This window comes from Clupea harengus, chromosome 2 (genome assembly GCF_900700415.2).
Source record: "Clupea harengus chromosome 2, Ch_v2.0.2, whole genome shotgun sequence".
Taxonomy (NCBI): Eukaryota; Metazoa; Chordata; class Actinopteri; order Clupeiformes; family Clupeidae; genus Clupea; species Clupea harengus.
Genome location: NC_045153.1, coordinates 1,344,239 through 1,362,905, shown reverse-complemented (window position 1 = coordinate 1,362,905; position 18,667 = coordinate 1,344,239).

Here is an 18,667-nt window from a genome sequence, read left to right as displayed (position 1 = left end):
TTTGTAACTGCCGCCGCCACGCCCCCTCCCCCGCACACATTTTCTGCCTATAGCACTTGTCAGTGTTATCTTCGCCGAAAAAACTCTTTCCAGCAAAAAAAAAAATTATGACAATATTTATTTTTAATTTTTTTTGCTGGGCACAGTTTTTGGCGGCCCCCTCTGAGGGGAGTCCTAGGCAACCGCCTCTGTCGCCTGTAAGAAGGACCGGCCCTGTTTTGTTGCAATATCATATTTAATCACTATGCTGAATTCATGTGACGATTGACAGATAAAGTGCGTATCAAAATTAATTTTCTAAGCCACGACTTAATTGTGACATAATCATGTTTACATGTTGCCTCAGTATGGGCCTCTGTCCACCATATTTTCTACACTTTGGCCTGTGGACACTCTTTCTCTAGATCATATTATTGCTGCCAACTGTACATACTAGTGCTGTGCCTCAAAAAGCTTCAACAACACAGATCAATCATGAATTACAGATCAATCATGAATAACACTTCAAGGAATCATTCTCCCCTTCCTGATATCTCACCTGTCTTCATCTGAACAGAAGCAGGCTGGCTCTTTCCTCCATGTTGGAGCTCAGTGTAGACTCTAACAGTGTAATCAGTTCCTGGTTTCAGCCCTGTGATGGCTGTGCTGCATGACTCAGTAGAGATGGACTTTAGTTCAGTCCCTTCACTCTGGTAAGAGACCAGGAAGCTGTGTGGATTCTGCTTCATCTCAGGAGACACCAGCCAGGTGACGCTAGCAGATGAAGCAGTGATGGAGCTCACAGTCAGACGCTCTGGAACTGGGATCTCTGGATGGAGTCAAATGTTTTTTTTTTTTTTTATAAAATAACTGAATAAAATGCTAGCTAATTTTGCTAAGTGCTGTATGAAGACTTTTTGTGAAAGGTTTCCAAAACTTGTAGATGTTTATGCTGATTTCATGTGATGATTGACAGATAAAGTGTGTATCCAAATTTCTTTTTAGGTCAAGAGTGAATTATGGGGACGTAATCATGTTAACATGTTGTCTAAGTATGGGCCTCTGTCCACCATATTTACTACACTTTGGCCAGTGGACACTCCTTCTCTAGATCATAGTATTGCTGCCAACTGTACATACTAGTGCTGTGCCTCAAAAAGCTTCAACGACACAGATCAATCATGAATAACACTTCAGGGAATAATTCTCCCCTTCCTGATAGCTCACCTGTCTTCATATGAACAGAAACAGGCTGGCTCTTTCCTCCTTGTTGGAGCTCAGTGTAGACTCTAACAGTGTAGTCAGTTCCTGGTTTCAGGCCTGTGATGTTTGTGCTGCTTGACTCAGTAGAGATGGACTTTGGCTCAGTCCCTTCACTCTGGTAAGAGACCAGGAAGCTGTGAGGAGTCTGCTCCATCTCAGGAGACACCAGCCAGCTGAGGCTAGCAGATGATGCAATGATGGACCTCACAGTCAGACGCTCTGGGACTGGGATCTCTGGATGGATTCAAATAGTTGTAGTAAAATAAATAAATAAAGTGTACGCTAATTTTGCTGATTGCTGTACGAAGACTTCCTAAAAGGTCCCTGTGAAGATTCAAGATGTTTTGTATCATATTTAATCACTATGCTGAATTCATGTGACGATTGACAGATAAAGTGTGGATCCAAAATCCTTTCTAGGTCAAGAGTGAATTATTGTGACCTAATCATGTTTACATGTTGCCTCAGTATGGGCCTCTGTCCACCATATTTACTACACTTTGGCCAGTGGACACTCCTTCTCTAGATCAGATTATTGGTGCCAACTTCATATACTAGTGGTTTGACTCAAAAAGCTTCAACAACACAGATTAATCATAAAGAACACAGATTAATCATAAATAACACAGATCAATCGTAAATAACACAGATCAATCATGAATAACACTTCAGGGAATCATTCTCCCCTTCCTGATATCTCACCTGTCTTCATCTGAACAGAAGCAGGCTGGCTCTTTCCTCCATGTTGGAGCTCAGTGTAGACTCTAACAGTGTACTCAGTTCCTGGTTTCAGGCCTGTGATGTTTGTGCTGCTTGACTCAGTAGAGATGGACTTTGGCTCAGTCCCTTCACTCTGGTAAGAGACCAGGAAGCTGTGTGGAGTCTGCTTCATCTCAGGAGACACCAGCCAGCTGAGGCTAGCAGATGATGCGGTAATGGAGCTCACAGTCAGACGCTCTGGGACTGGAATCTCTGGATGGATTGAAATATTTGTCGTCAAATAAATGAATAGAAATCACGCTAATTGCACTAATTGCTGTATGAAGACTTCATGAAAGATCTGTGTGAAAATTGCAGATTTTTGGTTGCAATATCATATTTAATCACTAAGCTGAATTCATGTGACGATTGACTGATGAAGTTTGAAGAGCTCACATTCAGATGCTCTGGGACTGGGATCTCTGGATGGATTTAAATGTTTGTCATAAAATACATTAATACAATTGTGTAGAAGTGTATATCTGGTAGTCTCTTTAAATAAAAAGAAGTTTCACAAGACTTTCCAGTGCAGCTTCAGTATATTTAGTGAAGCACCAGACTTTGCAAGGGGATCAAAAGAGAATATATCTATAATACAATATATACAAGGATGAGTCCTTTCTCCATGTTGTAACTCTGGGTCTGGAGTGTGGCATCTGCCAGCTGTGCTGTGAGAATTGGGCCCAGTCCCCTCTCTCTGGGAGCCTGGGAGCCTGGGAGTCCTGGTTGAGTCAATTTCATTGGAGAGTAAAGCAAAGTAATTCAATAAAATGATGGTAAGAAATATATCTGAATTATGTCTGGTTTTGTAATAAATGTATTTTTGAGCACTTGCATCACGCGATATGACAAGTTGTGATGTGCAACGTCAGAAGCAAGTTGCCTCTCTTTTGTTGATTCTATGATTCAGCTAGTTTTTTTTTCTGTTATACAATGAGCAGTTTTGGAGGGTAGTAAAATGGCGATTTTTTAAGTTTTAAAACGTCCAATTTCAAGTAAAGCATCAACCACAGTTAAACAAGCCTTCTAGCCAGCAGAACAAGGTGAAATGGAATGAAATGATGAGAACCATTCAGACTCAATTTAAATATCTCTTACTTTAAAACCAATCCCCAGACAATCTTGTAAATATTTCCTCTGTTATCAATGCGGGTAACCTATGGTGATGTCCATGTCCCGTGTCAGTGTGGATAAAAGTGTTTTCATGTAGACAAGCGTGAGGTATAAAGGATGGGGTAATGTTCATGTAGTGTGGTATTATGGATGTAATGTTCATGTGAGCAGTGTGGTATAATGGATGGGGTTATGTTCATGTAGTGTGGTATAATGGATGGGGTAATGTTCATGTAGTGTGGTATAATGGATGGGGTAATGTTCATGTAGTGTGGTATAATGGATGGGGTAATGTTCATGTTCATGTAGTGTGGTATAATGGATGGGGTAATGTTCATGTAGTGTGGTATAATGTATGGGGTAATGTTCATGTAGTGTGGTATAATGGATGGGGTAATGTTCATGTGAGCAGTGTGGTATAATGTATGGGGTAATGTTCATGTAGTGTGGTATAATGGATGGGGTAATGTTCATGTAGTGTGGTATAATGGATGGGGTAATGTTCATGTAGTGTAGTATAATGGATGGGGTAATGTTCATGTAGTGTGGTATAATGGATGGGGTAATGTTCATGTAGTGTAGTATAATGGATGGGGTAATGTTCATGTAGTGTAGTATAATGGATGGGGTAATGTTCATGTAGTGTGGTATAATGGATGGGGTAATGTTCATGTAGTGTGGTATAATGGATGGGGTAATGTTCATGTAGTGTGGTATAATGGATGGGGTAATGTTCATGTAGTGTGGTATAATGGATGGGGTAATGTTCATGTAGTGTGGTATAATGGATTAATGGACGGGGTAATGTTCATGTGAGCAGTTTGGTATAATTGGGTCCCATTCCACTAGTGTAATAGATTGTATGTTGTAAATATCTGTATACCTTTGGTGACTGCAGAAGGAGGAGTACTTTCTCCATGTTGAAACTCTGGGTCTGGAGTCTGTGCTGTGATGTGAGAGTTGGGCCCAGCCCCTTCACTCTGGGAGTCTGGGAGTCCTGGTTGAGTCTGTTCCATTGGAGAGTGATGAGCCAAGCTGGGAGCCGGAGATGCAGCGCTCACAGATGTCACTGTGGATGCCTCTGGGACACTAGACCCTTGCCCTGCACACAAACACAAACACATGTTCATGTAAAGAGTATGGGTACATGTGAAATTACCTTTTTATTTCATCCAATTCCCTTTTTTTACCTGCTGTAAATGTTTTAGAAATGGGTTTGCCTTGGCATCCAATTTGAAGTATTGTGGACACATGTATGGTGTACTCTGTGCCATGTTGAAGTTCAGACACGGTGAACCCCAAACAACAAACATGGCAATTGGTGGACAGGTGCTTTGGCACATTCCTGGATAACTTTAAAAACATTACTGTGTTTTACCCATCTCAACATTTACATTATAGTAGATTATTGCCAAATTAACTGAGTACTATGTTGTAGCAAGTTGAATGCTACTCATGTTTTAGATACCAATTGGTGGTTGAAGAATATAGTAGAAAGATGAAAATCATTTGAAAAATGCTGGACGGTACCCACATTCATAACCTTTAGTATATGGATGGGGTAATGTTCATGTGAGCAGTGTGGTATAATGGATGGGGTAATGTTCATGTAGTGTGGTATAATGGATGGGGTAATGTTCATGTAGTGTGGTATAATGGATGGGGTTATGTTCATGTAGTGTGGTATAATGGATGGGGTAATGTTCATGTAGTGTGGTATAATGGATGGGGTAATGTTCATGTAGTGTGGTATAATGGATGGGGTAATGTTCATGTAGTGTGGTATAATGGATGGGGTAATGTTCATGTAGTGTGGTATAATGGATGGGGTAATGTTCATGTAGTGTGGTATAATGGATGGGGTAATGTTCATGTAGTGTGGTATAATGGATGGGGTAATGTTCATGTAGTGTGGTATAATGTATGGGGTAATGTTCATGTAGTGTGGTATAATGGATGGGGTAATGTTCATGTAGTGTGGTATAATGGATGGGGTAATGTTCATGTAGCGTGGTATAATGGATGGGGTAATGTTCATGTGAGCAGTGTGGTATAATGGATGGGGTAATGTTCATGTAGTGTGGTATAATGGATGGGGTAATGTTCATGTGAGCAGTGTGGTATAATGGATGGGGTAATGTTCATGTGAGCAGTGTGGTATAATGGATGGGGTAATGTTCATGTAGTGTGGTATAATGGATGGGGTAATGTTCATGTAGTGTGGTATAATGGATGGGGTAATGTTCATGTAGTGTGGTATAATGGATGGGGTAATGTTCATGTAGTGTGGTATAATGGACGGGGTAATGTTCATGTAGTGTGGTATAATGGATGGGATAGCGTTTACGCATCTCAAAGTTCCCTGCGCCTTGTATTCTGCCGTTGGAATAATCCTAAATAAATTTGGTGTCATTTTAAATCACCTGAAACTAAGTTTCATATTGTTGAACATATAAACGCTGTTGTCTGAATCATATTCGTCTGCGCTGTATTATGGTCTGTGACCCTCCAATCAGTGCATTGTGGCTGCGGCGGCGACACCAATAAGGATCCAGGAAGTATGTAAACACATACACGTTTTGGAATAGCCTGCCTGCCTAACCGTTCGGAATGGATTCATTAGCCATGGATATCAAGCAATTTTTGAAGAGACCATCGAGTGCTTTCACTCACGCAGAAAGGCCTCAAGTACAAAGTAAGACTGAAGAAGATCAATTCACATTTTTAAACGTTGCTTTGGTTCGCACTTAAGACAGGGTAAAACGCTTTTAATAACGTGCTTTCAAATACGATGATGCAGGTAACAAGCCAGCCTTCCCGGTTCCGTCTAAATAGGCCTAATAAAACGCAAATTCTTTCAGCATTTGAAGATGCATGAGTAATTATCCTCACGCATATCGCTGCAGATTAGGCTAATTCATTGAAAATTGTAGACAGTGTAGGTACACTGGAATTCGTCCATTGTGGTTGACTTTAATCATTAACTTACGTATGTTTCATCCGGAACCTACGTCAGACTTTACCTGTCATAAAAATGTAACCTGATGCATTTCTTAACCACGCCCACCTGAGCGTGACAATAGCCGCATCTCCCCAGATGTGACACTCTCTCTGTCGGCGCCCACCAGGCAAGGACCTCTTCACCTCTCTCTCTTTCGCCGGCCTTCCAGCCAGGCGCACACGTTTTGACCTCTCCTCACCTCCAGCAACGCGTGAGCACACCGTCAACCGGTGAAGAGCAACTCTCTTTGTTCTCACTTCTTACGGCCGACATACGCCTAAGATCTCTCAGTCATCGAACTGATAAGTGAGACTATAATAAGTTTAGCGAAGGCAGCTAACAATAGACCTGCTAGCTAACTCTACCCAAAGGGAACAGAAGGCAAACTGCAACGAACGAACGGTCAAATCCTCCGACCTAAACTTCAGTGAAACAGACATCACAGCAAGGACAACTTACTCCAGCTACGGACGGCATCATCTCTTCTCTGCCTCATATACGTCGGACCAGCACAACACTTTTCCCAAAGGACTGGTAACTCTGACATTAACTGGGCATTTAGCTATCCTAGCTATTCACAACCTGGCTAAGCATAAGACTGTTTACGTGCCATTGTTCATGTGTTTCATATGTTTTGTTTATTGAACGTAACTGTTTATATATTTTCATTGTTGGCTTTGCCACACCATCTAAGGGTTATCGTTAGGATTGCTTCTCAGACACATCGGGTCTTGCATGCATCACTAACCATTTCCCTCTTTCCTAATAAGGCATCTTAATCACGCACGATTACATATACATTGGCCTTCACATAGCCACACACGCAAAGAGAATACTCGAACTTCGCGCTGCATATAGGCTCGCCCTTGTTCACATCACATGTATGTTCGCGTACGTGCACACACATGCACGCGGAACTACGGTGATCAAACAAAGGAACACACACACATTCTTTCTGGCGCGCTCCTAACAGCGCAACCCCGAGCTCACAAGCTCACACACACATACACATATTCCTTCAATTCATTGGTTAGGTACATTTAGCTAGATTACATATTGTGTGTTATTTCTTATCATGGTGTAAATAAATACTTTGATTATATACGCTGGTTTATTTAATGTTGCACAAGAATGGACGTTGCCAACCTCTTCTATTCAGAATTCCAATGACCTTCAACCATACTATTAATAAGGTAACTTTGGTTGTAGTTATTCATTTAATTATTAATCAGAGTTCCAAATTGATAGTATAATATATTTTATGAGACTGATATATTTAACGAGACTGATTTGTGGATTATCTTTACTTTGACCACCGTGGAGGACACTACACTTTGTGTGGCACCCCCTAGGTGTTCAACTTAATTGATCTGCCTTGTGTTGAATGGTTGATGCCTGTGCAATCGGGTGAGATTACCAACATATTGTTGCTGTTGCAAGGACAGCACCAGTGTGTCTTGGTGGCCCTCGCAAAGACGGTATCACAATTTATACACAATTGCACCCACATTCACCTGGCTCCTGCTTACAGGGTAAGTTACCTACATAGTCTGGTACTCCCATGTGAGGCTAGTACCAATTTCACCTACACCCTTCACAGATAAATCTGTTTTTGACAGTGATTAGTCTTCCTCCATGTTTACCATAACTTCAAACACAGATTCCAAAACAATATTGAAAATGATGTTTTATGATATAGCGATCATTATGTATATTTATTTTATTAAATGCAAAGATGAACATGTTTGTGCTTGTCACAGGTCTGCTTCTGCTTAGTGCAAATTAGTGTAAACTATAAATGCAAAAGGCACAAAGCAATTATTTGTGGTTGTATTTTTTTGGACCCGCCACCACCCCTCTGTGGAGGACAACTTTTTTCAATGTTTCAATCCTGACAATTGTACGCAGATGACATTTTGTTATATGTTACTCAACCAAGGATTACAATTTCATCAGCACTGAAAATGTTTCATTTATTTGGTACTTTCTCGGAGTACAAGATTAACTGGAGTAAAAGCGAGCTTCTACCAGTACAAGTTGAGGATGAAGACTGGCTCAAACAGCTTCCCTTTCGAATAACATCAGACAACTTAACCTATCTGGGGATCGTAATCACCAAGAAGTACAATGCTCTTTATAAGGCCAACTTCCCTATGCTGTTAAACAAGCTAGAGCACAATATTCAATTCTGGAGAACACTCCCTATTTCTCTGTTGGGTAGAGTGAATGCTATTAAGATGATCTTCCTCCCCCAGCTACTTAATCTTTTTCAAGACTTGCCTATATACCTTACAAAATCTTATTTTAGGAAACTGGACTCTATCATTCTTCCCTTTATATGGAACTACAAGTCTCATTGAATAAAAAAAGACCACCTTTGCAAACACAAAACCAGTCACTGCCTAATTTGATTTTACACTACTGGGCCACCGGAATACGCTCTATTGCACACTGGTTGGATGACACCCCATCACCCTTTGACGGGCTAGAGATGGAACGGGAGGATTGCCTACCATTCTCTATTAGAGCAGTTATACTATCACCTTTACCAGTCAATAGAACCTGTTTTAAACATAATCCTATCATTTATGACACAATTAGGATATGGAAACAACTAAGAAAACATTTCAAGCTTAATAATCAGTTATTCAGATACATTCAGATAAGAGATTATGTCAAAACACATCTTCCTAATTTTGAGAAGGCAGAGGCAGACAAGCTAGAGAGTTTATTTAAACTGTTTGCTAACTCACGTTACATTATTTCACAACTGTATGACACACCACAAAGCATGTGCCTTCCCAAAATGGACAAAATAAAAGAGGAGTGGGAAAAAGAGATTGGGGCTGTTATACATCCTAATGTGTGGGAGGAGAGTTTGGAGTACATCCATGACTGCCATTAATGACCGACACAAGTTAAAATCCTGCTACACTATTCCAAGACAAAATTGCATTACATTTTCACCTCTGTGTGATAAATGCAAGTCCAGGGAGGCTACCTTATCACATAGTTAAGCTCTTTGCCCCACACTTAAAGATTATTGGGGCGAAATATTTCAGTTTTTTTCTGTGATCTTGGAGGTTCAGATAGAGCCAGACCCTATTTTAATAATGTTGGGAATATCTGAAGAGCTAAGGAAACTTAATGTAGCACAACAGCGTTTTCTGTCATATGGTGTTATAACTGCAAAAAAACGCATCTTACTTCTCTGGAAAAAGAAAGAGGTGCCCTCCTTCAAACACTGGCTGACTGACTTGACAGATACTCTACATTTGGAGAGAATTAGATTCATTCTGAAGACAAGCTGAGGGACTTTCAGAAAAAAATTGCCAACCTTTGGTCTCTCATCTTGAAAGAGAATCCACTTGAGACCCAAGTAAAATGGAAAAGAGAGAGGTTTTGGTGGGAGGGTGTGCTCTGTCGTTTCTTTTTCTTTTTCTTTTTTTTTGGTATGTGTGTGATGTTTGTTTACAGTTGTCTTCGCTGTCAGTAGTTTTTGTTTATGAAATTAAAAGGAAACATATAATTGTCAATTTCACTGTTAAAATATATTTTTCTCAATAAACATATTTAAAATAGACAAGGGAGGATGTTGCGGTACTGTAAATGTGAAGTTCCTAAAAAAATCAGCATAAATTCAGAGGACACCACGCTGCAGGACACTTCTAGTGGTAGTCTCATGTATTGTTGTTTTACTTACTGTACTGGGAAGATGTACAAAACTATAAAATGTTTTATCTTCAAAATAGAAGTTCAGAGGATGTTTTATTTTCAGTCTAGATATTTGGTGTAAAGGTTTCAAAGAACACAAATCAGTCAGATAGCTTGGACACAACTAATAACCGTTAAGGTCACCATCACTGTTGTCTGATTCATTATGTCACTGGGCATTGACTAACTGCACATCAGCAAAATGAATAGAAGGTTTGGTGGATAGGTCCATGTATACATTATAATATGAATGGTATTACCTGTTTTAATCTGAACAGAAGCAGGCTGGCTCTTTTTCTCCCCGGACACAGTGCAGACTTCAACAGTGTAATCAATTCCAAGTTCCAGGCCTGTGATGTCTGTGCTGCATGACTCAGTAGAGATGGACTTTGGCTCAGTCCCTTCACTCTGGTAAGAGACCAGGAAGCTGTGTGGAGTCTGCTCCATCTCAGGAGACACCAGCCAGCTGAGGCTAGCAGATGATGCAGTGATGGAGCTGACGGTCAGACACACTGGGACTGGGATCTCTGGAAGTGTAGATCTGGTAGCTTCTGTCAAAAAAAAAAAGAAGTTTCCCAATATCTAAGAAAAGACACTTAAGACTTTCTGTGACAGTATAATGATAATATAATGGTAATGATGAATTGATTTGACAGACTTGGCAGTGACAGGCTAGTTATCTATCTTGAAATGGCTATGCCCGTCCAGTATCTGGATGGTGCTAACCAGCCACTTGACCTTAAAGTGTAGGCACTTCAAATACAACACAAGTAAATGTCTTATATATATTTAATATTTTTCATAATAGCCCTTCACAGATAAATCTGTTTTTGACAGTGATTACTCTTCCTCCATGTTTACCATAACTTCAAACACAGATTCCAAAACAATATTGAAAATGATGTTTTATGATATAGCGATCATTATGTATATTTATTTTATTAAATGCAAAGATGAACATGTTTGTGCTTGCCACAGGTCTGCTTCTGCTTAGTGCAAATTAGTGTAAACTATAAATGCAAAAGGCACAAAGCAATTATTTGTGGTTGTATTTTTTTGGACCCGCCACCACCCCTCTGTGGAGGACAACTTTTTTCAATGTTTCAATCCTGACAATTGTACGCAGATGACATTTTGTTATATGTTACTCAACCAAGGATTACAATTTCATCAGCACTGAAAATGTTTCATTTATTTGGTACTTTCTCGGAGTACAAGATTAACTGGAGTAAAAGCGAGCTTCTACCAGTACAAGTTGAGGATGAAGACTGGCTCAAACAGCTTCCCTTTCGAATAACATCAGACAACTTAACCTATCTGGGGATCGTAATCACCAAGAAGTACAATGCTCTTTATAAGGCCAACTTCCCTATGCTGTTAAACAAGCTAGAGCACAATATTCAATTCTGGAGAACACTCCCTATTTCTCTGTTGGGTAGAGTGAATGCTATTAAGATGATCTTCCTCCCCCAGCTACTTAATCTTTTTCAAAACTTGCCTATATACCTTACAAAATATTATTTTAGGAAACTGGACTCTATCATTCTTCCCTTTATATGGAACTACAAGTCTCATTGAATTAAAAAAGACCACCTTTGCAAACATAAAACCAGTGGGGGGCTGTCACTGCCTAATTTGATTTTATACTACTGGGCCACCGGAATACGCTCTATTGCACACTGGTTGGATGACACTCCATCACCCTTCGATGGGCTAGAGATGGAACGGGAGGATTGCCTACCATTCTCTATTAGAGCAGTTATGCTATCACCTGTACCAGTCAAAAGAACCTGTTTTAAACACAACCCTATCATTTACGACACAATTAGGATATGGAAACAACTAAGAAAACATGTCAAGCTTAATAATCAGTTATTCAGATACATTCAGATAAGAGATTATGTCAAAACACATCTTCCTAATTTTGAGAAGGCAGAGGCAGACAAGCTAGAGAGTTTATTTAAACTGTTTGCCAACTCACGTTACATTATTTCACAACTGTGTGACACTTCACAAAGCATGTGCCTTCACAAAATGGACAAAATAAAAGAGGAGTGGGAAAAAGAGATTGGGGCCGTTATACATCCTAATGTGTGGGAGGAGAGTTTGGAGTACATCCATGACTGCCATTAATGACCGACACAAGATAAAATCCTGCACAGGCTACACTATTCCAAGACAAAATTGCATAACATTTTTCGAGAGGTTTCACCTCTGTGTGATAAATGCAAGTCCAGGGAGGCTACCTTATCACATAGTTAAGCTCTTTGCCCCACACTTAAAGATTATTGGGGTGAAATATTTCATTGTTTTCTGTGATCTTGGAGGTTCAGATAGAACCAGACCCTATTTTAATAATGTTGGGAATATCTGAAGAGCTAAGGAAACTTAATGTAGCACAACAGCGTTTTCTGGCATATGGTGTTATAACTGCAAAAAAACGCATCTTACTTCTCTGGAAAAAGAAAGAGGTGCCCTCCTTCAAACACTGGCTGACTGACTTGACAGATACTCTACATTTGGAGAGAATTAGATTCATTCTGAAGACAAGCTGAGGGACTTTCAGAAAAATTGCCAACCTTTGGTCTCTCATCTTGAAAGAGAATCCAATTGGGACCCAAGTAAAATGCACTCCTAGGGATGGATGGGTGGGAAATGGTAAGGGAAGAGAGAGGGGTTTTGGTGGGAGGGTGTGCTCTGTCGTTTCTTTTTCTTTTTCTTTTTTTTTGGTATGTGTGTGATGTTTGTTTACAGTTGTCTTCGCTGTCAGTAGTTTTTGTTTATGAAATTAAAAGGAAACATATAATTGTCAATTTCACTGTTAAAATATATTTTTCTCAATAAACATATTCAAAATAGACAAGGGAGGATGTTGCGGTACTGTAAATGTGAAGTTCCTAAAAATATCAGCATAAATTCAGAGGACACCACTGATCAGCATTAGGGCTGCAGGACACTTCTAGTGGTAGTCTCATATATTGTTGTTTTACTTACTGTACTGGGAAGATGTACAAAACTATACAATGTTTTATCTTCAAAATAGAAGTTCAGAGGATGTTTTATTTTCAGTCTAGATATTTGGTTAAAAGGTTTCAAAGAACACAAATCAGTCGGATAGCTTGGACACAACTAAAAACCGGTAAGGTCGCCATCACTGTTGTGTGATTCATTATGTCACTGGGCACTGACTAACTGCACATCAGCAAAATGAATAGAAGGTTTGGTGGATAGGTCCATGTTTATATTATAATATGAATGGTATTACCTGTTTTAATCTGAACAGAAGCAGGCTGGCTCTTTTTCTCCCCGGACACAGTGCAGACTTCAACAGTGTACTCAGTTCCAAGTTCCAGGCCTGTGATGTCTGTGCTGCATGACTCAGTAGAGATGGACTTTGGCTCAGTCCCTTCACTCTGGTAAGAGACCAGGAAGCTGTGTGGAGTCTGCTCCATCTCAGGAGACACCGACCAGCTGAGGCTAGCAGATGATGCAGTGCTGGAGCTGACGGTCAGACACTCTGGGACTGGGATCTCTGGAAGTGTTGATCTGGTAGCTTCTGTAAAGAAAAAAAGAAGTTTTCCAATATCTAAGAAAAGACACTTAAGACTTTCTGTGACAGTATAATGATAATATAATGATAATGATGAATTGATTTGACAGACTTGGCAGTGACAGGCTAGTTATCTATCTTGAAATGGCTATGCCCGTCCAGTATCTGGATGGTGCTAACCAGCCACTTGACCTTAAAGTGTAGGCACTTCAAATACAACACAAGTAAATGTCTTATATATATTTAATATTTTTCATAATAGCCCTTCACAGATAAATCTGTTTTTGACAGTGATTACTCTTCCTCCATGTTTACCATAACTTCAAACACAGATTCCAAAACAATATTGATAAATTATGTTTTATGATATAGCGATCATTATGTATATTTATTTTATTAAATGCAAAGATAAACATGTTTGTGCTTGTCACAGGTCTGCTTCTGCTTAGTGCAAATTAGTGTAAACTATAAATGCAAAAGGCATAAAGCAATTCTTTGTGGTTGTATTTTTTTGGACCCGCCACCACCCCTCTGTGGAGGACAACTTTTTTCAATGTTTCAATCCTGACAATTGTACGCAGATGACATTTTGTTATATGTTACTCAACCAAGGATTACAATTTCATCAGCACTGAAAATGTTTCATTTATTTGGTACTTTCTCGGAGTACAAGATTAACTGGAGTAAAAGCGAGCTTCTACCAGTACAAGTTGAGGATGAAGACTGGCTCAAACAGCTTCCCTTTCGAATAACATCAGACAACTTAACCTATCTGGGGATCGTAATCACCAAGAAGTACAATGCTCTTTATAAGGCCAACTTCCCTATGCTGTTAAACAAGCTAGAGCACAATATTCAATTCTGGAGAACACTCCCTATTTCTCTGTTGGGTAGAGTGAATGCTATTAAGATGATCTTCCTCCCCCAGCTACTTAATCTTTTTCAAGACTTGCCTATATACCTTACAAAATCTTATTTTAGGAAACTGGACTCTATCATTCTTCCCTTTATATGGAACTACAAGTCTCATTGAATTAAAAAAGACCACCTTTGCAAACACAAAACCAGTGGGGGGCTGTCACTGCCTAATTTGATTTTATACTACTGGGCCACCGGAATACGCTCTATTGCACACTGGTTGGATGACACCCCATCACCCTTTGACGGGCTAGAGATGGAACGGGAGGATTGCCTACCATTCTCTATTAGAGCAGTTATACTATCATCTTTACCAGTCAAAAGAACCTGTTTTAAACATAATCCTATCATTTACGACACAATTAGGATATGGAAACAACTAAGAAAACATTTCAAGCTTAATAATCAGTTATTCAGATACATTCAGATAAGAGATTATGTCAAAACACATCTTCCTAATTTTGAGAAGGCAGAGGCAGACAAGCTAGAGAGTTTATTTAAACTGTTTGCTAACTCACGTTACATTATTTCACAACTGTATGACACACCACAAAGCATGTGCCTTCACAAAATGGACAAAATAAAAGAGGAGTGGGAAAAAGAGATTGGGGCTGTTATACATCCTAATGTGTGGGAGGAGAGTTTGGAGTACATCCATGACTGCCATTAATGACCGACACAAGTTAAAATCCTGCACAGGCTACACTATTCCAAGACAAAATTGCATTACATTTTCACCTCTGTGTGATAAATGCAAGTCCAGGGAGGCTACCTTATCACATAGTTATGCTCTTTGCCCCACACTTAAAGATTATTGGGGCGAAATATTTCAGTTTTTTTCTGTGATCTTGGAGGTTCAGATAGAGCCAGGCCCTATTTTAATAATGTTGGGAATATCTGAAGAGCTAAGGAAACTTAATGTAGCACAACAGCGTTTTCTGGCATATGGTGTTATAACTGCAAAAAAAACGCATCTTACTTCTCTGGAAAAAGAAAGAGGTGCCCTCCTTCAAACACTGGCTGACTGACTTGACAGATACTCTACATTTGGAGAGAATTAGACTCATTCTGAAGACAAGCTGAGGGACTTTCAGAAAAATTGCCAACCTTTGGTCTCTCATCTTGAAAGAGAATCCAATTGAGACCCAAGTAAAATGCACTCCTAGGGATGGATGGGTGGGAAATGGTAAGGGAAGAGAGAGGGGTTTTGGTGGGAGGGTGTGCTCTGTCGTTTCTTTTTCTTTTTTTTTTGGTATGTGTGTGATGTTTGTTTACATTTGTCTTCGATGTCATTAGTTTTTGTTTATGAAATGAAAAGGAAACATATAATTGTCAATTTCACTGTTAAAATATATGTTTCTCAATAAACATATTCAAAATAGACAAGAAGGATGTTGCGGTACTGTAAATGTGAAGTTCCTAAAAAAAAATCAGCATAAATTCAGAGGACACCACGCTGCAGGACACTTCTAGTGGTAGTCTCATATATTGTTGTTTTACTTACTGTACTGGGAAGATGTACAAAACTATACAATGTTTTATCTTCAAAATAGAAGTTCAGAGGATGTTTTATTTTCAGTCTAGATATTGGGTTAAAAGGTTTCAAAGAACACAAATCAGTCAGATAGCTTGGACACAACTAAAAACCGGTAAGGTCGCCATCACTGTTGTCTGATTCATTATGTCACTGGGCATTGACTAACTGCACATCAGCAAAATGAATAAAAGGTTTGGTGGATAGGTCTATGTATATATTATAATATGAATGGTATTACCTGTTTTAATCTGAACAGAAGCAGGCTGGCTCTTTTTCTCCCCGGACACAGTGCAGACTTCAACAGTGTAATCAATTCCAAGTTCCAGGCCTGTGATGTCTGTGCTGCATGACTCAGTAGAGATGGACTTTGGCTCAGTCCCTTCACTCTGGTAAGAGACCAGGAAGCTGTGTGGAGTCTGCTCCATCTCAGGAGACACCAGCCAGCTGAGGCTAGCAGATGATGCAGTGATGGAGCTGACGGTCAGACGCACTGGGACTGGGATCTCTGGAAGTGTAGATCTGGTAGCTTCTGTCAAAAAAAAAAAGAAGTTTCCCAATATCTAAGAAAAGACACTTAAGACTTTCTGTGACAGTATAATGATAATATAATGGTAATGATGAATTGATTTGACAGACTTGGCAGTGACAGGCTAGTTATCTATCTTGAAATGGCTATGCCCGTCCAGTATCTGGATGGTGCTAACCAGCCACTTGACCTTAAAGTGTAGGCACTTCAAATACAACACAAGTAAATGTCTTATATATATTTCATATTTTTCATAATAGCCCTTCACAGATAAATCTGTTTTTGACAGTGATTACTCTTCCTCCATGTTTACCATAACTTCAAACACAGATTCCAAAACAATATTGAAAATGATGTTTTATGATATAGCGATCATTATGTATATTCATTTTATTAAATGCAAAGATGAACATGTTTGTGCTTGTCACAGGTCTGCTTCTGCTTAGTGCAAATTAGTGTAAACTATAAATGCAAAAGGCATGAAGCAATTATTTGTGGTTGTATTTTTTTGGACCCGCCACCACCCCTCTGTGGAGGACAACTTTTTTCAATATTTCAAGTGCAGATTCAGTATATTTAAGTGGAGCACTCTCCCTCCCACCCACCTACCCCATGATAATGCAGAGACAGACAGGCAGACAAACACATGGACGTGACATGACACAGATGGACTTTGCTAGGGGATCAGAAGAGAATAGAAAAAAAGATATAGATACATATTGTTGGCCTCCATGGACTATGAAACTGCAATATTCTATGGTCACTATACATCACAGAAATAGTGCTGTACACAAAATCGTGTGTTGGTCAATGTGTGGTGCTGTTCAAGTTCTTAAATGTTAGATGTACTGTAGAATGTTTGTAATTTTTCTCCCGTTCACTGCCAACTGGATTAGATTACATCCATGTAGGATTTGCCCTACACCTGATGAGATGAAAATGAAATCCACTTTTTGACTTGAATCCTGATTGTAATCACATCAGGATTCAGAAAAAAATATTCTCATTTTTATCATCATCGTTGGCAAAGTTGACTCCAGGAGGTCAATTTACCTCTTCCATGTTTGACATAAACTCTGACTAACTAGCTATGAGCATAGAATGAAATGAGGAGAATAATCAGTCAGTTTCCGCAATTGTTACAGCCGTTCCTTCCAAATTACATTTAATACTGAAGGTGTGATGGCGCAAATCATATCTAGATCTATGTAACAAGGCATGGATATATATGCAGAATTATACATTCTTAACAAAACAGCTTAAGTATACCTTTGCTCAGAGGTGATGCGGGATGCCTGCTTTGGAAACTCTGCACAAAAGAGAAGAGGATTTCAAAAGACTCCTAGGCAAACAGAAGAATGGTCAACCAAGAATGGTCACGGACCTTGTCATCTGAAAAGATTTTATGTGAAATGTTTAACTGATCATTTACCTGACAAAGGGCTTAATACATACCTGGTCTGCGTCTGGACATAACTCGACTATATCATGTCCTTTATGATCTTGAATGGAACACCGTGAGCAGACTTCAGTGTTGTCAGTCCTGTAGTAAAACTCCAGCTCTCTATGATGCTGTGGACAGAGCCGCTGGTTCTGAGGTGTCCTGGAAATGTGCAGTAGTGAAGTTAAAGGTCATTGGCTGCTGATTTACCCCCATCATGTATGACCATGTTCAAGGTGATTTCATTTTATGACGGAATACCATTATATTGTGTTATTTCTATGTCATCTTCTAAACACCCTTTGGACTTTTACATTCAGTCAACTTCCAGAGAAAATGTCATGTTACTACCACCACGTTACACAACCAGGGTCAAAATTAAGTTTCACAATTTACAGATGTAGTCACATTACCTGTCAGAGGTGTTTGTGGCCAGTGAACAATCTGAAGGTAAGTGGGTTCCAGACGGATGATTTTTATCTTCACTGGACATCGGTGATCTGGCCAGGTGTGAGGCCACACCATCTGGTGGATTCTCACGGTCACTCATTTTTCATCTCACCATCAACTAGTCAGATCAGGTTTGACGTTACTGTGAAAAACAGAAAAAGAAAAACTTGCAAGACCCACCTCAAACATTATAAAGAGAGATGAGCATTTCAGCAAATTTCTAAGACAGATCTAAAATGAGGATGGAAACAGATTGAGATTAAAGAATACTGAAACAGGAAAATAACTAAAAGTAAAATAGATAAATACATGTACAAATAAATAAAGGAAAAGAAAATGGATTTAAAAGTTCTCGCCAATGCATTGTATTGCATTCTGTGGAAGATCCCCAAGTTTCGTAGGAATCTAAAAATTGC